This window comes from Delphinapterus leucas, chromosome 9 (assembly GCF_059928025.1).
Source record: "Delphinapterus leucas isolate spDelLeu-1000000601 "Yukka" chromosome 9, BTC_Dleu_Yukka2, whole genome shotgun sequence".
Classification (NCBI taxonomy): domain Eukaryota; kingdom Metazoa; phylum Chordata; class Mammalia; order Artiodactyla; family Monodontidae; genus Delphinapterus; species Delphinapterus leucas.
This window is the reverse complement of record NC_143137.1, coordinates 7,765,574-7,789,394: the sequence shown is the minus strand read 5'-3', so window position 1 is coordinate 7,789,394 and position 23,821 is coordinate 7,765,574.

Below are 23,821 nucleotides of genomic sequence, written 5' to 3'. Positions count from 1 at the left end.
TTTACCTAGTTTATATATGGTAGTATGTATATATTAATCCAGACTCCTAATTTATCCCTGCCCCCGCCTTTCCCCTTTGGTAACCCTAAATTTGTTTTCTATGTTTGTGAGTCTATTTCTGTTTTGTAAATAAGTTCACATGTGTAATTTTTGTAGATTCCACGTATCAGTGACATCATATGATGTTTGTCTTTCTCTGACTTACTTCACTTAGTATGATAACCTGAAAGTCCATCCATGTTGCTGCAAATGGCATTATTCCATTCTTTTTATGGCTGAGTAGTATCCCATGGTATGCATGTACCACATTTTCCTTATCCATTCATCTGTCCATGGACATTTAGGTTGCTTCCGTGTCTTGCCTATTGTAAATAGTGCTGCTGTGAACATTGGGATGCGTGTAACTTTTTGAATTAGAGTTATATGCCCAAGAATGGGATTGCAGGATCATATAGTAACTCTATTTTAAGGTTTTTAGGGAATCTCAATACTGTTCTACCTGGTGGCTCTGCCAACTTCCATTCCACCAGTAATGTAGGAGGGTTCCCTTTTCTCCACACCCTCTCCAGCATTTATTATTTGTAGACTTTTTAATGATGGCCAGTCTGACTGGTGTAAAGAATGTGTTTATTTTCCAAGGAGACAGGGTTAAGAGTAGACAGAGGATTGGTAAATGTCAAGAATAAGGAATAAGAGAGTGAGGGTAATAACACAGAGGAAAATAGGAATAATCAGAACTAACACCTGTGGGAGTTCAAGGAGCAGCCTTGTGTGGTGCTATGGAACTTTGAGTCTGCAGCTTTGCAGAAGAGGCCACACATCCACCCACCCTATAAAGGTTGGAGTTCTGGTTGATCTCGCCAAGGGCACAGAAACTAACAGAATCTGAGCAAGAGCCAGTGCTGCCCTGTCCGTGGAAGGCAGGGGGTCACTGGAGCTGAGAAGGGCAATTCTCATGGTACCGGGCCCTTTTATCCTTGGGGTATAGGCGCAGCTTCAGGGATTTATGTCCACAGACTTCCAGGTTTGATGAACATTTGCACACACCAGGCTGTCCTGGCTGTTCAGACCCAGATGGAATCAGCAAAGGAACAGACAGGACCAGGAAGGGGAAGCAAGTCTCTGCCCACCTGCTGCTCCGTGAAAACTCCTCGGTGCCTCTCGCCACATCAGAGAGTCTTCCTAGTCTGTGCTCTTTAACCCAAGTGCCTGTGACGCTAGGTCTGGTCTGAGGAAGATCCGGAAGCTATTTTCCAGAAATATCTGATGGAATCTTTTTCTCCTTTTGTAGTTATAATTATGCAACGTGGTCTTTGAGAACTGGAATCTCGGGTAACTGTCTTTCTGCTGAGATCCTATGGGATTCTTTTTATTAAATGGTGGACTGTGATACGGCCGGAAGTGCACGCACTTTGGAATTCTCATTCTCCTGTTGAAATCCAAGTTCTCGTGTAAATTGCTTAATCTGTTTAAATCTCAACTTCCTAATCTGTAAAATGGGACGGTAACTTGTGGAGGTTGTTATGATGCTAGGAGGTAGCCAGTCATGAATCATTTTTTTCAGTGTCTAGTCGTTGTTGTAATTATCTTCTTCCCAAGAAAGCTCATTACAGATCTAATGTGAACTAGATCTGATGGAAAAGAAGACTGAGAATATTCTAGCCTTAGAAATAAAAAAGAAATAAATAGAAACCCACTCTTTTCATGAATTATGGATTGGAATTATTTATAAGGGATTTTCACTTTCTACAGCAAATTAATTGAATCAAACTGTTTTCTGACTTACACAGAGTTGGATTGTGTTTTAGAAATAACTCATGGCAAAAAAGGAAAACTGACAATTCCATATCTGAGTAATTCTACAAGCTCCTATAAAATTACTATAAAATTCACCCTGCCCTTGTTTTCTATCCCCATATTTTGTAAACCCAGGCCTGGGTTGTAAGAAGACAAACGAAGTAAGAGCAGACATTTCTACTTAGAAAGAGCAGACATTTCTACTTAGCACCTGCAGAATAGAATTGCACTTATTTATAATTACAAAAAACCTTCACAGATGTTTTCAAGTTTTCCAAGTCTTTCCATGATACAAAAACTCTGTGACAGAGGGTGAGGTCTAGTCTTGTTTTGTCATATAGCTCTTTTCTGTCACATAGTTTACCTTTGGTAAAGAAGTATGGGATATTCAAGGCACGGATTAGAGGCTGGCTTTTCCTTGGAGTTCTCTAGACCTTCTAGAATTACTAAGGGTGGAAATACCTTTTATAAGATCCCCCAAATGTCCATCATTATATAGCATCTCCATTCAGGTTCAAAGGAATTTATGGGGTGAAAAAAGGCCCGTTTCTCTATTTGAGCAAAACTTCTTCAAAGTATACAAGAAGTGATGCTTTCATGAAGAACATGGAGAAGAAAATGATTGAGGCTTCCTTCTGCCCTTTTATCACATTTCTCCAGACTCCTGTCTGCAGGATCCACGGGGCGGTGGCTAGAGATGGAGAATTCTCGCAGGCCCATCTCTGCCTTCCACCGATGAGTCACTGCAGACCTAATGGGTCTTGAACTCTTAGAAAGTGTCTCTACTCTTTTTTCCCGTTTAACTTGCAAGGCTTTCTGATCTCTTTCTGGTAGGAGTTCAGATTTTGTTTCTCTACATGTGTCTCAAAGGAATTTTATCACAGGTCACACCTACATAGTGGTTTCCAGAACAACATTTCTGTTAATTAACGACATTGCGCCCTTCTGTCAGAAGTGGGAGATTCTTGACTCTAAGAACAGTGAGTCAGTTGCACTCAGTTGATGCGATGCCATCAGCATCTTAATGCACATATATGGTAAGGTTAGAGCACTGCTACCCACTCACATACTTCAAAGGTAAGATTTTAAGGCTGTATTTCATTCATTTACTATCTTTATTTTTTCATTCATTCAGTGAATATTTACTGAGTACCTACCATGTCCCAGATGCTGTGCTAGGTCAAACATAGTTAAGTCAAGCATGGTTTCTTTCCCTCAAAGATCTTTCTGTTTGTTTTGGAAAGCAGCAAAGTAAATCAGTAGTTATAATAACAATAAAAATAGCTCAGCTTTGTTCAGACTCCAGCACTGTTCCAGGGAGTTTACATAGAGCATCTCACTTAATTTCCTAACCACCCTTTGGACTGGGCAGTACCATTAGCATCTGTCCTTTACGGGGAAACTAAGGCACAGGGCGTGGAAGTTGCCTGGCCAAGGTCACACAGCTAGGAAGTGGCAGCGCTGGTGTTTGACCCCAAACATTTTTTGTCTGTCCTGAGTCATTGCTGTTAACACCAAAGTGCACTGCCTCTCAAAACAGACATTGAGAGAGGTGGCTGAGCGCACCAAGGGGAGGTGGGGGGGGGCGGATTTAAACCCGACTGGGATGACAAGGGTGCTTCCCAGAGAGTGTAACTTTAATTAAATTCTGATGGACAAGCAGGAGGCAGGAAGGTGAAGAAGGTGGAGGAAGAAGGGAGACCAGGAAAGGAAAAACATTATAGGAGGAGAACATCAGTGAGTGAAGGTGTGGGGACTGAACCCAAGGACCCCAGAGGGAACAATTCGGCAGGACATCCAGTGCCCTGGGAGCAGCAGAGCCACAGCTAAAAGGGCAGGCAGCGGTCAGACCACTAAAATGTGCTCTGGGCTGGGGCCGAGTTGGCTTGTCTTGACCCTGAAAGTTATGGTGAGCAGGGACGTAACATGATCAGACTTGCATTCACCAGAGAAAAGATGGAAAAGCCAGAGAAGAGGCGGTAGGGGCTGGTTTGAAGATGGTGGCAGAGTGAATGGGAGCTGGGGAAGATGACAACGAAGGGTTATAGGTGCAAGAGATGCTTAGGAGAGAGATTCCACAGATTCTAACAAAATGGTTGTATGGGTGAAGTGGGAGGGAAGGTCCTAGAATGAAGCCAACATTTGGTTGAGATGGTTTTGGTGATTGTGTGAGTAGAACAGCTTTCGCTAAGGAGCGTGGCATTGGAGGCAAAATGCAAACTGCATTTTGGATAATTTGAGTTTGAGCGTCTGCTGGATATAGGAGTGTCTATGCAAGTGGACACATCTAGAAGGTGCTGTATATACAAGTCTGGAGCCCAGCAGAGCACTCTGAGTTAGAAACACACAATGTGAGCATCGTCATCACCTAGAGAATCATTAGGAAATAAGTACTGGGTACCTCCAGCATGGATGAGGTTGCCCAGAACAAATGTGCAGAGAGAGGAAAGGAGATGTCCAAGAATGAAAACCACACTTAAAACCACAAGAAAAGTAGCTTGCAGAAGGCTGCCAGAGAAGTGGGAAGACAGTGATATCCCAGGGATCAAATAAAGAAAGAATTTCAAGAACAAAAAAAGTGTTTGATACCGCTGAACTGAGAGGTTACTAAAATGAGAACATAAAGGGCTCATCAGCTTTCACACGTAGGGGTCACTGTCAAAATGTAAGACAGTGTCTGCGGTGAGTGGAGGTGGATACGGAGATCAAGGGATGGTGGTTTTGTTCATTGTTCTTGTTGTTGTAAGTGGCAGGGACTTGGGCACCCATGTATATTAAAGAGGAAAATCCAGTAAAGAGAAAGACGTTGCAGATATGGGGGAGAAGGGACTGGCTGAAGGAGTGAGGTCCCCAAGGAAGTGGGAATGAGTGAGGCCCAGAATTGGAACATCTGAAGGGGCTGAGAGATGCAAATCAAAGTAAGGAGGAGAGCATAAACCATGGACAGGTAGGTCCATTTCCAAATCAGAAATTACTTTCGATTCTGTTGTTTTGTTTGCTTATTTTTTGTTAGTTATTTCTGAGATGGCAGAGGAATTGTTCTTTAAAAAATATTCCCTAACAACCATAGGTTTACCCATTTATTTTTTCAGAGTTCCCCATAGGGAACAGTTTGACTTCTCTGCATCCCTTTTCTGACCAAGATAGTCCCATCTTGACCATGACAATGGTCCCATCATCAGGCCACTTTTCACTGAGCACCTGCTGTGTCAGAGGCACTAGGGTGGATCCCGGAGATTCCGAGGTGAGGACAAAAGAACCCAACACCCTCACCTACGGAAGGAGACAAACACATTAATAGCAGTATGGATTCATAACTTTAATTGAGAATTTCCTAAGTGCCAGGTACTGTTCTAAAGCTTTTACAGGTACCAACATTTTTAGGTTTCATGACAAGTTTTATACACATTTGACAGATAAGGAAACTGGGACACACAGGTTATACAACTGATTTCAGATATTGTGCTTATGATCATTAAAATACAATAAATAAATTACAAGGATAGGCATAAGATATTGTAAATGTCCAGAGGAGAGATACATAACCCAACCTGGGAATGAAGAGGAAGATGAGGTGATACCTGAGTTGGGTCGTTGAGAACAGGCAAAGAAGTTAGCTAGATGAAGAAGTAGGGGAAAGAATTCTAGCAGGAGGGGGCAATGCAAACAAAAGCATAAGGATGGTGGGGGGGACTTGCCCTGGTGGCACAGTGGTTAAGAATCCGCCTGCCAGTGCAGGGGACACGGGTTCGATCCCTGGTCCGGGAAGATCCCACATGCTGCCGAGCAACTAAGCCCATGTGCCACAACTACTGAGCCTGCGCTCTAGAGCCCGTAAGCCACAACTACTGAAACCTGTGTGCTCTAGGGCCCGCGTGCCGCAACTACTGAGCCCGCATGCTGCAACTACTAAAGCCCGCATGCCTAGAGCCCATGCTCCACAGCAAGAGAAGCCACCACAATGAGAAGCCCGCGCACCACAACGAAGAGTAGCCCCCGCTCACTGCAACTAGAGAAAGCCTGCGTGCAGCAATGAAAACCCAATGCAGCCAAAAATAAATAAAATTAAAAAAAAAAAAAAGCATAAAGATGGGGAACCTGATGGGTGCTCAGGAGCTACAAACGTTTGGTATTGTTAGAGTAGGAAGTATGACACGGGTAGTGGAGATATTTTTAGGCAAGTCTCAGATCTGATTCTAAATATACAGCGATCTAAATATTTCAACCAATAGTTACTGAGTACCTGCTACGTATGTGCCAAAGAGGAACTCAAGAAGAATAAGACATGTCCCCATCCCAGAGTCCCACACAATCTAGTGGGAGAGACTAGCATATGAAACAATATTTTGGATAAGATGAAATAAGTATTAGAGGAATACACTGTGGTGACCCAGATGAGGCGATAATTACTTCTGATTGGAGAATAAGAAAAGGTTCTTTGGAGATTATATCATTTTAACTGAGCCTCAAAATAAATGGGAAGGGCTTCCCTGGCAGCGCAGTGGTTGAGAGTCTGCCTGCCGATGCAGGGGACACGGGTTCGTGCCCCGGTCCGGGAGGATCCCACATGCCGCGGAGCGGCTGGGCCCGTGAGCCATAGCCGCTGAGCCTGCGCGTCGGAGCCTATGCTCCGCAACGGGAGAGGCCACAGCAGTGAGAGGCCCGCGTACCGCAAAAACATAAAATAAAAATAAAAAATAAATTGGGAAAGAACGTTTTAGGCTCTGGATGCCAAAGGAGGAAACTACAGTGTAGATGCATGGATATATCGCAAATGTGTGAGGTGTGTGGTCCATTGACGTGGCAAGGGCTGTGGAACACTGTGCACTGTGGTATGTCCGGGGCCACAACACTGTCTGGCACGTGGAGGCGCCGAGTAAGCATTTGTTGAGAGAATGAAATGAATGAATGAGGTGCTGGTCTGATGGAGAACTATGGAAAATCTAGGTGGAAAAGGAGATAACCGTGATCAGGGGGCCGGTGATCAAAATGATGACACATTGAAAGGTGGAAGGACAGATCATGGTTGGTGAAATTTTGGAATTCAAGATTTCACAGGAAAGCAGTTTGGGTGGTAAGAAGGTCTACGATGCATCGTCTGGCCATGCACATGGGCTTCTGGGTTGTATGAAAAGGCTATGGAGACAGTCAGGGAACTGGAGGCTAGTGTTGGCTGGTCATCCCCATCACTGCTGAGGTCCCTAGTAGCCATGGCAAGGGGCGCAGTGGACAGGGAGCCTGTGAGCCAAGCGTTACGGTCCTCGGGTTCAATGATGGCAGCAATAAGCATGGGAGAGGGAATGTCACAGGAAGACACATCGCTGAGTGAAGGCTCTGGTGCCATAGAAGAGAGGAAGCACTGAGGTCAAGGGTACTCCCAGCTGCCCTCCTGACCCCAAGACATGGGCCCCTGGGGAAGGGTGTTGCATGGCTGATGGGTAGGTTTTCCTCAAGGTAAACTGTGATCAGAGGAAGTATTTGGAAGCGTTTGATGATAAATAGTGACCGTAGCATTTTCATTTTTGTTTAACAATTTGAAAGAGCTTACACAGTGCAGAGTTTTTGAAGGGGATGTTCACTGCCTAGGAAACATTCAGGAGAAGCAACCAGAAACTGTTGCAGTACCTTAGCATAAGCTTCCGTATTGACAAAGCTTGAGCTTTCTCAGATATCAGGATGACATGGAGAACATATTTGCATTTAATGCACATATCTCCACAAAAATGTGGCGGTAGCAGTCCAGTGTCCTGCTAATCTTGGAGAAGGGTATTAAGGAAAAACTTTCATTTTCTGAGATGCCGCCTTCTGCAATACACATGCTCAAGAACGTCACAGAAGAGAACATTCAGCAATACATAGAAACTGATGAATCAGAAGAAATAAACTAATGGCAATTTATCTTCCACTGTTTCAGAATTGGAACAACTTTTATATTAAAAGAGCTTCACTTGTACAGACATGAGGAATGCCTAATTCCGCTTAACCGGCCTCTTTTGCCATAGGGATGTTATTTAGGGTGTTTTTTCTTTCATAAATATTGTGAGTGCTTACTAATACAGATCAGGTGGCAGCACCTGGATTTTTCCTTTTAACTATCCAAGCCATCTTAAGTTATCCACATAGATTTAGGAAGAATTTTAGTGTTTCTGCTACTTTGCAAGTCTGTGAGTTCAATTTGTATTAAAGATTTCAGAGTCTAAAGAATGATTCTGGCTTGGTCATTATAATACATAAGAAAAAATTACTGCCTTAAAAAATTTTAAACCTGCATAGCAACACTATTGTGATTCTTAAAATTTTTTTTCTAGTGTCTGATTTAAACTTTTCCATTTCAATTGTGGACCAAAAAGTTTCAGAGATGTAAATAAAGGTGAAAGTTGTGCTATATTAAAGCTATTTAATATATTAGCTGTGTGCATTTTAAGTATTAAAAGATGTACAGACAATTGGTAAAGTCAAATTGAGTGACCCAGATATTTTTGCCAGTCTTACTGAAGGGACAGTTATTTGAGTATATGGCATTGGTGCCCTAGAGTTAAAAGAATAGTCTTTAGAGTACGAAGTCCTCCTGATATGAAAAGTTGCCCAAGTTACCTTAGATATTACTGATCCACCCGTGTCAACTGATTTGGAAATTTCTAGAAGGAGTTGGGAATGCCTCTTAAGCTGGCCAGATGGAGTCACTTCTCTCTGCAGAGTTTGTGTTCCTGCCATTCCTTCTCTACACTCCAGAGACATCTAGAAGACCATCTCCCTATTGAAATCCTGCCCACACAAAAGACATTTTTACTGCATCTGGATTTAAAATATAAAACATAAATAAAAGAGAACCTTTCATTTTCCTAAAAAAACCACATTCCTACAAGACAATTAATTTGGTGCATTGCCTGGAAAATAATAGGCATCCTCATTAAAGAGCTTCTTCACATAGTGTTTGTCTGAAGAGTATGCATTGTGTGTCATTTCTATAGAGAAATGCTGAAGTTTCTTAGAGATTTTTTTCTGGTGGAATTTCTCTTCTATCTCATTCCCTTTGATTCTAACATTTTCTGCATTATTTATCGTGTGTGATAGTCCACAAAATCGTTCCCTTCAAAGAGATGGCGTGTTAAAGTGTCAAAAAGACCAGCTACTAGAATCAGCCTGCCTGTGGCCAGCTGGAAGAGAATGGGCATCCTAAGAGGAGAAGAGATTAAAGAAGCTTGGATTCCTGCATCCTGATCTGAGACAGAGCTGGGAGAAAGAGTGTGCTATTGTGACAATAATAAACACATGGATTAGTGAGAAAAAACGGAAATATATGTGTGGAGTTATAAGAAGGTTAGAGATCTTACATCTGCCATTCTGGATGCTACCAGCGTCTCTGCAGACTTGATATTTTATAAAAACAAATGCTTCAAGAGGGAAGAGTTGGTGCCATCACTGGTTAGTGCTTGTTACCAACGCTGGAGAATTGATCCAACTAAGGACGACACTTGGGACCAATTAATTCAAAGCTGGCTAAAAAAGAAGAAGATACAATAAATCGGGGAGCAGAGCTTCATTTAAATATAGTGAGTGACTGGGGACGATTAGTTGAAATAGCTCAAAACCAGAAATATCTCAAAGGGCCGAAGGTAACTGTAAATACAACAACGCTAGACTCTTACAAGTCATCAAACACCTAAATTAAAGCCATGTGACAAAACATTGGCCAACTAGATGTCAACTGGAAACCGTACAAGAGCAGTTTTTTACAAGTGAAGAGTTCTGGGAGTTATCTTCTTCAAGACACATTTTGCTCAAATTACAAAAGGTAATTTTTAATAGCAATCAAGATAGGAAATTTGAGGAGACAGGGAGAAACATAAACACTTACATGAAGTCTAACAGAGGACTAGGGTCATAGCTGGAATATATTTTTATTAGATACTTTAAGAAAAGAAGACTTGTTTTCATCCCTATGATATTCATGGGTTTTTTTTTTAATTTTCCAGTTTAGCTACTTCCCGACTTACAAAGGGACTGTGTTATAGGAGTTTCCGAGCCTGTCATTCAGGTCCTGGAGTGTATCTTCCTGTATACATAGCATTGTAAATGGCACTCATATTCCACAGCTAACCATGAGGAGCTTTGCTGTTTGTCTGTATCTTAAGTGTGGCTGAAAATAGAGCTGCATGAGCCAGCCTGAGGGTTCTGGGATCTGAAGTCCATTCAGTGTAGAACAGAAATGTTGAAGAACAAAGGGAATTTCTTCCCATATCTCTGAATGTCAAGCTTGTCCTAGACAGACTTCTCAATAGGAAAAGGTTTTGTTCACCTTTATGATAGTCAAGGTGCAGCCCTGCGTCTCCTTTCTTTGGGAGCTTGGCTTGGTGGGGTTAGTAAAGGAGATGGCTCAGACATCCAGAGCATGCACGGTCTAAAGCCTCCCATGTGGCTCCCAGACACTTCCCTTTGCTCTAAAACTTTACGGTTTTATGAATTATAGAATTCCATTAATTCATTCAAATATCACATTATAACCTACATATTTTGTAACTATGGCAATGTTGTGATACAGAGCTGGGTATTGAAACTAGAATAAGACCATTATGATGTAATTTATCCCTTCAAAATTCCAGTGGTCTGAGGGAGAAGATACTTTGGTTATATTTTTTAATCTTATGAATAAATATTTTAAATATGATAAGGTCGTAAGAGATTTAGGAATAAGAAATTTTCTTGTTTAGGACTAAGTTAAGCTGCTGTAACAAATAAAGCCCCAGGTTTCAGTGACTGTATGGCGCTGTCATCTGCAGGCTCTGTTCCATGAAGTCCTTCTATACAATGATTTGAGATCAAGGCTCCCTTTGTGTTGTGGTTCCACCATCTCCTAGAGCCTGGGAGTTTCTAAACCAGTTGGCAGAGAGAAGGAGGGAGGTGAGAAGCATTCTCTCTTCTTACCCACATTGGTCCAGAGGAGACACACACTCCTTTTGTTCTCATTTGGTTGGTGGTAACTAGGCATACGGCTACACCTAGATGTCCAGGGACCAGGAAATGCAGCTCCTGGATGCCTGGCAACTTTTCAGTGGTCGCTGTGGGAAGGAGAAGACAAACTTTCCATGAGAAGTTAGCAGTCACAGGTACTCTGGCCCGAGAGAGAGTAAGCTTTCACCTTGTCCAAAGACATCAAGGTAGGTTTCCAGAAGATGTAGCATCTGATTTGCTTCGAAGGGTGACAGGCAAATAAATGAGATAAAGACACTTTTCCAGTCAACAGGTAAAGGAGAAAGATCATGGAGCATTTGAGGAATTGAAAAGAATATAGTTAAAGCCCAGGGACTGGTTAAAAGACATTTCTCATTAAAGTAATGACCCACCGACATATCTGTATTAAGAGTTGGACAAAAGAAAGCTAGCTGGACCAAAGGCCTCTTAGGAAATTACTCATTTTACTTGCCTTTGTGGATAGTGTTAAAAGGATTAGATTTGGTTTTCTGCATCTCTGAATTTGATTCCTCTGATGAGAACTGCTGAGAATGCCAAATGAGTTCTCATGAAGAGGGGTTGAGATTTCGTATTCTACAGGGTCTTCCTGGGTAAGTGCAGCCAGAGCCGATGAATAATAGAAACAGTGTATATCTGTCAAGTGTAATTATGACACTGAATATGCCCATCTTGCATTCTGATTCCTGTAGACATTAATTTAAACAGCTGAACATGCTGGCACTTCAGACCTGTGAGGATTTTACTTTGAGAAATAGCATGACCTTATTATTTGGTGCCATTTTTAATACGGAAAAAAACCTCACATCTTGTTCACAATTATTTTATGGTAAAATTTGACTACTCTCTTTTTTAAAACATCTTCTCAGGTATCTTAAGAACAGGAAAGAAGTAAGGAGGAATGTTTCAATCTAGCTTTAAATTCCTTCTAATTTTCTGTATTTAAATAAAACCTCATTCCTTGCATTTTGATTAAGTAATCTCTCTGATTAAACACTTGTTAAAATTATAGAATAGAGTGGCTTAAAATGTCACCAACCTTTGCAAAGGAAGTGAAAATGATCAGATTGTAACTTGTAAAAATTATACAAATAGTGTTTGTTTATTGTTGAATAATTTTCAAATCCAGAGAAGCACAAAGAATAAACCCCCAAAATCAGCTATAATCTCAAATGTTAACGTATGTAATACCACTCTTTCGGTGTGCACATTTCCAAACATTTTTCTATGCGCTTATATATAATTTCTTACAAGAAGGAGATCATAACAGTACATACTGTTTGTAACCTACTTGTTTCAAGTAACAACATTTTAGAAACACATTTCCCTGTCAATTTTTTTAATACTCCACAACAGTGATTTTTTTTCACCTGAGGGCACAGACTATATCAGAATCTCCAAGAGAGCATGTATGGTTTAGAAGATCATAATTTTATATTTACAAAACAAAACAAGAAAGCTATTGTTTTGTTATACAACCTACAGAATATAACACACACACACAAAAGAAATCTTATTGGCTGGTAGGATGTTTCTCTGAGATCTTCAGGGCTTTGTTGTATTGCCCATCAGCCTTCTACATCTGGGCATAACAACATGAGGAGGTGACAATTATGATTATTATGTCAACAAATGGGAGCATGGTTTAAAAACAAATTGGGAAATGCGGTGTCTCAATTGCCAAGTTCTCCATTTAACCAGTTATTCCTTATTGTTGGGCTTAACTTTTAAAAGGCAGATTTTCACACAGTCTGATCTACAGGCTTCCTGTTACTAATTCTCAGACCATCATACCACTACTTACCTAAAGTATGGAGCACGCTATTGCTGTTTAAGACTTTCTCACATACCCAGCATGGAGCAGCAGGGCAGGCTAAAATGATGAAAGTGGAAGGCCTCATTGGGGAAGGCCACGCAAGGATGTGCCTTGCAGGACAGTGCTCCTAATGGATGACCTATTCCCAGAGCTCTTCCATTCACTCACCTTGTTGTCAAAGCAACTGAGGCAGAGGCTGGCACGTAGCTCAAGCCTACCCACAACTGTTCTCTCAAAGGAGCTTAGACAGAAACCATGATCCATTCCTTCATCAGACAATGAAAAAAGTAAACATCCTTGTCTGTACTTTGTACAAATTGGCCCTTTAAAATGTTCTCACATGTTTTATATATACAGTCTTTACGGAGGCAAAATATTTGTTTATGCAGTATAATCAAGGGAGTTGTCTTTTCAGCTGTTATAACCAAAATTAGAAAAAAGGAAGAGTTCTTGATGTGATTCATTTTTGTTATTTAACATTATCCATTCCCATGGGATGCTTTGTTCAAGTAGAAGCTGGTTGGCCCAACCCCAAGGGACACTGTGAAGTTGTGTCCTTTCATTTTCCAGAGGTGGAAATACATGACCTGAAGGGTCTATTACTCTTCCACAATGTTAATTGGGCATTTCTCCAAGGATAATTTCAACCTTGAGATTCTAAGATCCTGTATTTTTAATATTCGACCCTAAGATTCCTCATTTCTAATATTCATTACTAAATAGAAGAACAAACTGAAGTAATTGTAGCTAGAGAAAAACTATTAAGATAATTTAGATCTTTTGCAAAGATTCCAAGGAACTTTTGCAGGTCTTTCACACTTTAAGAAAGTTGTTATGTAGAAAGAGAGTGATTCTCCTCTCCTCTCGTTTCTCTCTGCGTTCCCATTTAGATGACATCTCTGCCGACCCCGTGGCATGGTTTCACTTTTTCTCCACTATTTGCCTGATACTGCAAATACTGTAGTTGAAGTGCATCTGGTGTTGTAATGGAAAACAGAATAAATCTATCTTTATATTCTGAGTTCATAGCATGTAGAATATAGACTTGTCGTTTGGCACTTCTTTCCTCATTAGAGAGGTCTTATCTGAAGTCATACCAAGCTGGCATTGAAAGAATCTGCTAGAAAGGAAACGATGTGCTGTAGAACAGAGAGAAAGAAACGGTGTCTGGGGGATGACCTATAGTCTGGGCTGAAACGGTCTGTGGCCACCAGGAGATAGTCTGCTTTCCTTCTGACAGGCTTGTTCACAGCTCTCAGCAGCAGGCATGCACCTTCCAAAGGCTTATCCTTTTCTCCTTGGGTCTTTGGCTTTTACTCATGATGTGTCCCCATAAGCATAGCCATCCATAGCTCAGTCATTTATAAATTACAATTAATTAATTGACGGGTATGTTGTCTCCTTGTAAGCTTCAGCATGGTCCATGTTAACACCTATGAGCTGTTTTCCAATTCAAGCTGTTTTAGCATCCAGTTGTATTACCTCCTTTGGCCCTCAAATCCCACTCTCCATTCGCCTTGAACTCTCCGTAGCCAGGTATCTCAACGAACATCACCTGAAACCAGCCCCGTAAATCACCCCTGGTCCTCCACCAAGCATATTTCCTCCAATGAATGTTTTTCATTTTGCTGCACAACCTGACCTTGGTCAAGAGAAAAGCTTCTTCTACATCCATTGCCTCCTCGGTCCATTCTCCTCTCCATCTCAGGAGAATCCTTAGGCATCCAGTTTCGAGGTTTCTCTCCTGCAGCTTCAGCATTTCCTTTTATCACAAATATTCTGTCCTCACAGTCACCATCTGGGACTTTCACTTATTCTTCCAAACTGGCACTCCCTGCCCAGCACACAAGTCCCCACTGATTCCAAACATGGGGGTATTTGAACCCTGACTACATGTCCCTTACTGAGGACAGGTGCTGTTTCAAGCCACATGTCCTTTTGGAAAGCTTTTTGTCTTTTTCCTTTTTGAATCATATAGGTCCATTGATATTCAAGAAGTTATTCTCAGAAGGTAGTTAAATGCATGGAGAAAACTAAAATTAGAAAGGCTTTGCATTTTAAAGACAGCTCTCTGTTTTCTCATGGCCAATGGTAACTCCCTTTTGCTTCCTTTTCTCTGTGGATGCCTTTGTTTGTGAAGTTATTTTTTAACTATAACAAAAAGCTTAAAGGCAAAAATACATAAAGAGAAATACTTCTCATACTCAGGAGGTTATCAACATACCAGAGATTTAAAAATGAGTTCATAGCATTGATTGTTAAGCTCCAGGCATTTCCTTGAAGAACTTCCAAAAGACTTCAAATAAATTTTCGCCTTGCCAATGTTCATCTTCAGATGTGTTTAACACTGAGATTTTGGGTGTGAATATGCATATTGGCTCTAAAACTTTCCATACCCACAAACTAAGACTATAGTAGAGAAAAATAGGATTTTTTAAAAATGTCCTGCATAATATGAAAAGCAGTACAGCACCGTTAGAAAAACAGAAGCTCAATGCTTAGTTATAACTGGACGTTAGCATCTTACAGACTCAATTTCCTTATGTAGGCAGTGAAGGTGAGCTTGGAAGTTGGACTTCATTGTTGCGCAGCTCTCCGTCTGAACGCTGTTGGACTTGCTTACCTGCCTCCAAAGCAAGGTGATTATTTTTGCAGAGAATTAGACCAACTGCAAACTTGGAAGGACCACAGCTCACACAAAATTTCACACAATTGTTTGGAGGGTCCCCCAAAACAACCCTCATCTTCAGTGATTCTCTAAAAGGACTCACAGAGCTCATCAAAGGCTGCTCTACTCGTGGTTATGGTTATGACAAGGAAAGAATGCAGGTTAGAATCAGACAAGAGAAAGAGCACAGAGGGCAGAGACCAGGAGAAGCCCCAGGTACCAAGCCCCCAGGTGTGCGCTTCCTATAGAGTCATGGACACCTTACTTTCCCGGAATTGATTGTGCCAGTATGCATGGGGTACTGCCAACCCGGGCAGCTCCCCTGAGCCTCAGTGTTCAGGGTCTTTATTCAGGCTCCTTTATTTAGGAATGGTCCACTGCCCATGTGGCCAACCTTGGTTTCCAGCCCCTCCAGGGACTGAACTGTGTGATCCAAACCCCTACCCTACATCACATCATTGGTCTAGCTGGGGTGGTCAGCCCCTACCCCAAATACTGTTTGATGAGGTTCCTACCCCAAATACTATCTGGTAAGGCCAGCCTCCACCCTAAATCACATTGTTAGACTACCTGGCACGACCCAAGGCCCCCAGGCACACAGAGACACCCCAACCCGGCATAACACTCCAAGGCTTTAGATATTATCTACCCAAAGCCAAGGGCAAGGTCCAGACCCCTCCTTGGAAAAGGTTAAACTCTTCACTACACAGTTTGAAAATCTCCTGACGACAAGGAAGCAAAAGATTCCTAGGGCCTTCCTACTAGAATGAAACCTGGCAACCCTAGTGTTTAAAGTAGTATTCCATGTAAATTGATACAGCCACTATGGAGAATAGTATGGATGGAGGTTCCTTAAAAAACTAAAAACAGAACTACCATACGACCCAGCAATCCTGCTACTGGGCATATACCCTGAGAAAACCATAATTCAAAAAGAGTCATGTACCACAGTGTTCAGTGCAGCTCTGTTTACAATAGCCAGGACATGGAAGCAACCTAACTGTCCATCAACAGATGAATGGATAAAGAAGATGTGGCACATATATACAATGAATGTTACTCAGCCATAAAAAGGAACGAAATTGAGTTTTTTGTAGTGAGGTAGATGGACCTAGAGTCTGTCACACAGAGTGAAGTAAGTCAGAAAGAGAAAAACAAATACCGTATGCTAACACATATATTTGGAATCTATGAAAAAAAAATAGTCATGAAGAACCTAGGGGCAAGACAGCAATAAAGACGCAGACCTACTAGAGAATGGACTTGAGGATACGGGGAGGGGGAAGGGTAAGCTGGGACAAAGTGAGAGAGTGGCATGGACATATGTACACTACCAAACGTAAGGTAGATAGCTAGTGGGAAGCAGCTGCATAGCACAGGGAGGTCAGCTCGGGGCTTTGTGACCACCTGGAGGGGTGGGATAGGGAGGATGGGAGGCAGGGAGACACAAGAGGGAAGAGATATGGCGATATATAGATATATGTATAACTGATTCACCTTGTTATAAAGCAGAAACTAACACACCATTGTAAAGCAATTACACTCCAATAAAGATGTTAAAAAATAAATAGTATTCCAGGACCGCTTGTATCAGTCACCTGGCATTAGCAAAATACAAACTCCACAGTCCTACCCCAACTTAGTGAGAGGAGCCTTGAAATGTGCATTTTAAGCATGTTTCTTTAGCAGTTTCTTATGCGGGCCAAAATTTGAGAAATGTAATTTTGATTCAAGGTCTTTGTTCCCAAGAGTAGAGTGAAAATAGCATGAGATGTAGAAATGGCAGAAAATTCTGCTTCTGGCTCCACTACTGGGTTTATCTTGGACAAGTCTTTGTTCCTCAAATGTTACAGGTTTGGGAACAACATTTGGCACAGTTTGTTTCAAACAGACATGACTCATGTATCAAGTTCCCAGACTGAGGAATATACATTAAGTTACTGTATGCCCTCAGGGAAGATGCTTATAGAATACAAGATGGCATTCCTTATATATGCTTGTGTCTTAAGTTATGGTTTGCATTAGGGAAATGCATGGATTTCTTTTTTTCAGAGTATCTAGATAATTGTTTGGCCTCCATGGCAGGAGTGTTCCTATTCATTCATTCATTCATTCATTCATTCATAAATTGTTGAGTGCTTACTCTGTGTCAAGCATTGTTCTAGGCACTGAACAAAAACTGAACAAAATGGAAAATACCTCTGCTTTAATGAGTCCAGGAGCACATATATATTGTGCTAGATGGCGATACGTGCTATGTAGATCCAAAAAAATTAGGGTAAAGGGGCAAAGGCAGCTAAAGGGGGTGGGGGCTTGCTATTTAACATAGAAGGTTTAGGGAAGGAATTTCTAATATGAGGGCTGTGTGCGGAGGGATAGAAAAGCAGCCGTAGAGTTATTTGGGTAAAGGGACCAGTAAATGCTTAGGCGCTGAGTCGAGAGCAGTTTCACAATGTAGTGAAAGAGAAAGCCTTAAGGTGATGGGGTTAAAGAAAGACTGAGAGGAACAGACACAGAGCACACAGGCAGCTCCTTCAAGGAATTTGCAACAACAGGGAGCAAAAAAATGGGATGTGAAAACAAGAGAAGGATTTTGTAGTGGAGGTGGTGGCTGTTAGCATTAGAGGTAGGTCCACACGGTCTCGTGGAATGATTCAGTAGAGGACAAATTATAGATACTGTAGAAGGGGAGGGCGAATTGCTGGAGGGATGTCCTGGAACAGATAAGAAGGGATGGCACCCAGTGTGCAGTGGAGCGCCTGGCCTTGGACAGTATCATAGGTGGTCTCTTTACTTCTTCTTCTTGTTTCTCACCTCTCTGATCCCCATAATGACCTCATTTTCAGCCTACCTGTGTCTTCTCATACCCTTTCCTGTTGTCTAAATTCTTTTGTCTCCTAACGGACACTTAGCCCTTCCTTCATGAAAAATAAAGCAGAAAATTCATAACATTCCCCACTCGTAGAGTGAGGCTAAAATATCTGCTCTGCCTATTACCAGTTTTGTTGTATGGATCAAATGAGATTTGGTGCCCAATAGCCCTTTGGAAGCTATCCATCCTTGAACTTCACTGTAGAAGGAAAGAAGCAAATCGTCATCAGAACTGCAGCCGTGTTAGCTGGTCTTCTCAGTGCGCTCACTTTGTGTACCTTCCCTTGTGCTTTTACCTATTCTATGTTGAATGGCCAGTTTTTTCTGCTGCTTCCAACTGATGCTTTGAGTCTAATGTTATCTCACCTGCTGGGAAAACCCAGAGTCCAAAAGCCTAGTATTCTGGTCAGCTGTTAAATTCGTCTCTCAGGACATTAAGCCTGGAGTGATCTGTTTCCGAAAACTCATGGTTAGAATGAGGGTGAATGGTGCCACCTGCTGGAATTACACTTGAAGGAGGGGAGGGGAAAAAAAAAAAAAAAAATATATATATATATATGTATATCCAGAGCTGCCCATGGCTCTGTCCCATTCATTGCTTTGTCACTCAAACGAAGTCATGATCCAGATGTGATCAAAGGTGATCTCTGCCATCATGCTTGTTTCTAACGCCCATATGCCACCTTGTGCATTTCTCTTCTAATGTCTCCCTTTTCTCCCTGTAGTGATCCAATATCTACCACTACTAGTGAGACCAGCTCTTTTTCATTTATTGTTTCTCTTAGAATCTCTTGGAAATTAGATCATAGAGTGTTCGCATTTGAAGGGACCTTAGAGCTCATCAGTGTTTTCAGACACATTTTGGACATAGAAACTCTTGGGAAACTATAGATGTAATCCTCCTTTCAGACACCAATAAACAGAGCCCAAAAGGTGACAAAGCAAAGTGAAGACTAGAACTCATAAATACTGATTGCTAAACCGTTGTCTCTATCAGTTAAGATGCTTTTAGCTGCAAGAAAGATGGCTTTAGCAATAAGGGATATCTCACATAAGAAGTCTTGAAGTGGCTCCAGGAATAGTTCAGGGGCTGAACAATGTCAGCTAAGCCCCAGGTTCATCCCATTTCCCTCCCTGTTCTCCTCAGTGTGTCTGACTCCACCAACACTACAAACCACATCTCCTCCCAAGACCAAGGAGCAAAAGGGGATGACTCTCTCTTCTCTTACCAATTAATTAATTTTCCTTCCAAAGACTCCCCCTCATGTCTTACTGGCCGGAAGGAAATGATATATCCCATCTTAAGTGGGTTGCTGACAGAGAGCTCAGAATTCTCATGTTTGACTTAGATGAATCCAGATACACCCTCTGGGCCTGGGGTAGGGTCATCCATACCTGAAGCATAAAGTTGTATGGAAGCACATAGTTTCCTGGGCAAAATCAGGCCGGCTCACAAGGAAAAGGGTGGGGGATTGTCTAGCTGTCGGGCAGGATTCTCCATGGGTCTCTCCCATTTCTGCTTGTCTTCTGAACAAGTGGCATTGTCAGCTTTGTTCATACCTTTTAAAGGATGTGTGTATAGCAAACAGTCTCGGAGGATAGAATGTCTTCCTCCAGAACAGAGAGTAGATTTGTTTCCTGACCAGGATAATAAAGCCAATGTCTCTCCCCAGGACAAAAGTTAAGCAGGTTTGCTAGCAGCCCTTTTGAAACTTCGGGATTTCCTAAAGTCAGGGCTCCTTGGCTGTGATGCAAACTCACTGCATAGGCAGCATCCGCCTGAGCTGCTCCACGTGGCCCCCATGGGACCCTGGGGACCAAAGAAACCAAGGAGGACTGACGCTCATGCCGCCTGCTGCACAGTGAAGAACGCAGTGCGTTGTCTCTGACCCACGAGTCTCCTGTCTTCTGCCAGCATCTACAAAACGATGGCAGGCTAACTTGTGAGTTTGCAAGAAAGATCCTTCCCAGTTCCTGACACTAAGAGAAAGGCAACCATTCGTGTGTGCTACAGTGTTCTTTCTAATGAGCCATGCTAGAAACATCCAATCTTCAAATACTTATTTCTGAAAATAAGAATAGTTTCGATATGTCCGAAATTCCTTTTCTACAGTCAGAAACAGGGCAACACTTCAGTCTCCTGGAGACACACATTAAGAGGATGGTGTCACTGGCTCTCGTGTCTTTTACTCTGCCTCCCTTTCATTCGCTTGCTGACTCTCTCTGTAATTATCTCTTTTAAAATGTCAGCTCCTCTCACCCAGAAACGGAGAGCAATCATCCACAAACTGAACTTCAGAAGCTTTTAAAACACACTTGCCGTTTGGCTGGGAGATAGGATTTCTCAAAGGCAATGTCAGGGAAGCTGACATAGAATAAATGGGAAAAAGGAACCCTTTCCCTCACTCTCAGGCGGGGCCTCAGGAAGCACCAGAAGGGAAGTGGGATGGGCTGAAATTGTGGACATTACTTCAACAGAGCCTGGATGGAGGCTCTTGGAGGAGGATTCTGCTCTCAGGGGCCCTCGGCCTTGAGTCCCTCTTCCTGCACCCAGCTGGGGAGAGGACTGAGCTACAGCAGGTCCTCGAGACCTTCTTTCCTTCTCTAGAGGGAAGTGTTGATGTTAAGGAACAGGGGACCTAGTGCGACAAGCAGAGAAGGAAGTATGGATATTTCCTGGTAACTGCTGGTCCTCAGAGTTTCTCCAAATAGTGACAACTTAAAGACCTGAACAGGGGCTTCCCTGGTGGCACAGTGGTTGAGAGTCCGCCTGCTGATGCAGGGGACGCGGGTTCGTGCCCCGGTCCGGGAAGATCCCACATGCCGCGGAGTGGCTGGGCCCGTGAGCCATGACCGCTGAGCCTGCGCGTCCGGAGCCTGTGCTCCGCAACGGGAGAGGCCACAGCAGTGAGAGGTCCGCGTACCGCAAAAAAAGACCTGAACAAAAATTCGTTAGAGCAGGAAGAGAGGAAATTAGTGGAGCATTAATCCCTCTGAGTCAAATTTTAGAGTTAAACTCAATTTATCCCTAAATCGTATTTCCCTGATGGCTGTTGATGCCTTTGAAGCAAAACCAACTTTCCTTCTTAGCTCAGGAAGTCTTGTTCTCTGGCTATTCTGATAACTTACATTTTAAAATGCATCTGCTAAGACACAGCACTGCAAGAACAGAACAAATTCAACCTTAAAAACCGAGGTTACGTTTTCCCCATTGACCATGCCAGAAATTCAGGGAAAGGTCATTCAGTTCATGAGTCGTATGATCGTCGACCCATATTCTCATCATACTTCTGCAGAAACCTTGGTGAAGGTCACCGGCCTCCATCAGGTCACAGTGACCCTGGAAGGCAGGAGCTCCCAATTTAGAGAAGAAATTTCACCAGAGCACGTGTGGCGTCACCACAGGTGTTAAAATTAAAGTTCCCTTTCTAACGACATAAAGGAACCAAATTCCTTGGTACAACTAGGTTGATGAAATTGAGTTCTGCGTCTAATGTCCCTGGAGCTCAATAAAGTTAATGCAGCTTTCAGAGGGGCCTGACCCAGAGGTGGGGAACAGTCTAGGTCTTGAGAGAATCTGGCCCACTGCGGTTTTAAAATCAGAAGTTTGATTGCTTGCAACATCATTTCAAGGTGGTACCAGTCCAGAGAAGCTGAATTTTTCATTAGCCTGGGGAAAATGACAGGTATTTAATTAAACTGCTTGGAGATTAGTCAGAGGTTCATTGATAGATAGAGGAGCTGAATCTCTTTATAAGCAAAGTTAGAAGATCCAGTGGTGTGCCTCATCTTTCCTGTCAAAAGAATTCACCAAGCTAAGGAGCTGGGACCCGCACGCCACTACCTCTCCTGCCAATCGCAGGAAAAATATACACTTAAAAAAACATAGTTATAAAGCACTAGGTAGTCACTGAGGAACTTGAAATCTAAAATGTGTTGTGAGAAAGCTACTGACAATTGGAGTTACCAAAGCAACCTCCTAGTCCATTTTTCCATTGTTGAAAGGTGATTTATTAAAGGAGTTTGATTGGGAGCAGATCTATAAAAAGAAAAAAAGAAGAAGAAGAATGATTTGTGATTAGTGCTGGAGGGTAGGTTATGAGAAGGACCTGACATCCCAGATGGTGAACATCCAAGGTGTGCAACAAATGGTTCAAGAAAGGGTTTTTTCTGCAGGACTCTGGAGCTGCCCTTTGCCCAGCCCCAGAGGTCCGGGAAAGATGTGGGTCATCCTCATTGCATGCACAATTCACAGCTCCCTAACTTTCCATAGGAACTTTAAGGATTAGATCAAGGAAATAAAGTTTTGTGAATACCCCCAAAGCAGTAGCTCTCAACTCTAGCTATATATTAATATTTTCCAGGAAGCTTTTAAAAAATACCAGTGCCTACCCAGCTGAGTGGGAATCCCTGGGGGCAGAGCTGGTGTGTTTCATAAAGCTCCCAGGTGACACTTGGTGCAGCCAGAGCTACAGGTCACGCCCTTGGAGCTACTGAAGAGTCAGGGTGTGTGTAGAGCCAAAAGGTCTCAGGCTCTGAAACCTGAGAAGCCTGGTTCCCATCCTCACTCCACTACTCACTAAATCTAAGGTGCTCGACATGTGCTTAAGTGCGCCAGCCTTCAGTTCCTTATCTGGAAAGAGTCAATGATGGTAACTTCCTGATAAAATAAACCAATGTATACCTGACCCCCAATCCAAGTTTATTTTCCTTCCCCTGGTTATTAATGATTAACAATAGGTTCATGTTTTATCCCTCCTCAAAGGATTTCGCCTTGGACCTTTGTAGCAAGTGACTAGCTTAGATTCCTTTTCTCTCCGTGCTTTGTTTTACCTCTAGAATTCACCACTGTTTGGCATCTGGGAGGGAATTACTCACGTGCCTTTCATGCTTTGTGCTCCTCCAGCTGCCACGGAAGTGTCCTTTTCATTTGATGTCGGAAACGGGCCAGTGGAGATTGTGGTGAGGTCACCCTCGCCTCTCAACGATGACCAGTGGCACCGGGTCACCGCGGAGAGGAATGTCAAGCAGGCCAGCCTGCAGGTGGACAGGCTGCCCCAGCAGACCCGCAAGGCCCCAACGGAAGGCCACACCCGCCTGGAGCTCTACAGCCAGCTGTTTGTCGGTGAGTGATGGGACAGCAAGAGTGACTTCTCTGTTGCTTGAAACAACTTCCACCTTGGGAAAAATAAAACTGCCTACATAGGGTTCTGATAGAGATTTTTCCAAAAGTAAGTGTTTTTGCCTCTTGCGGTCTCCTCTGAAACAGAATGGGACAAGGAAGAGGACCCAGGAAGCCTAAGTCTGGTTCTACCCTCCTCTTTCTGTTGTTTTCTTTTTGGCTACATTGCACGACACGTGAGATCTTAGTTCCCCGACAAGGGATCGAACCCGTGTCTCCTGCGTTGGAAGTGCAGAGTCTTAACCACTGGACCACCAGGGAAGTCCCTACTCTCTGCGTTCTGGAGCCCACAATCCTCATCTACAAAATGAGAGGGTGGGCTAGGACATCTCTGAGGTCTCTGATCTATGCAGTTTTAGGTTTATGGTTTTAGAACTGCATAAAATTCCTTAATGATTTAGAGCACTTGTAAATGTGCAAAAGGAAGGATGGAAGAAGGGGAGGGAGGGAGGGAAGGGAAGGAATGGGCTCCCTAAGTTCAGGGTTGCTTGAAATGATAAGTAGAAATCCACTCCTT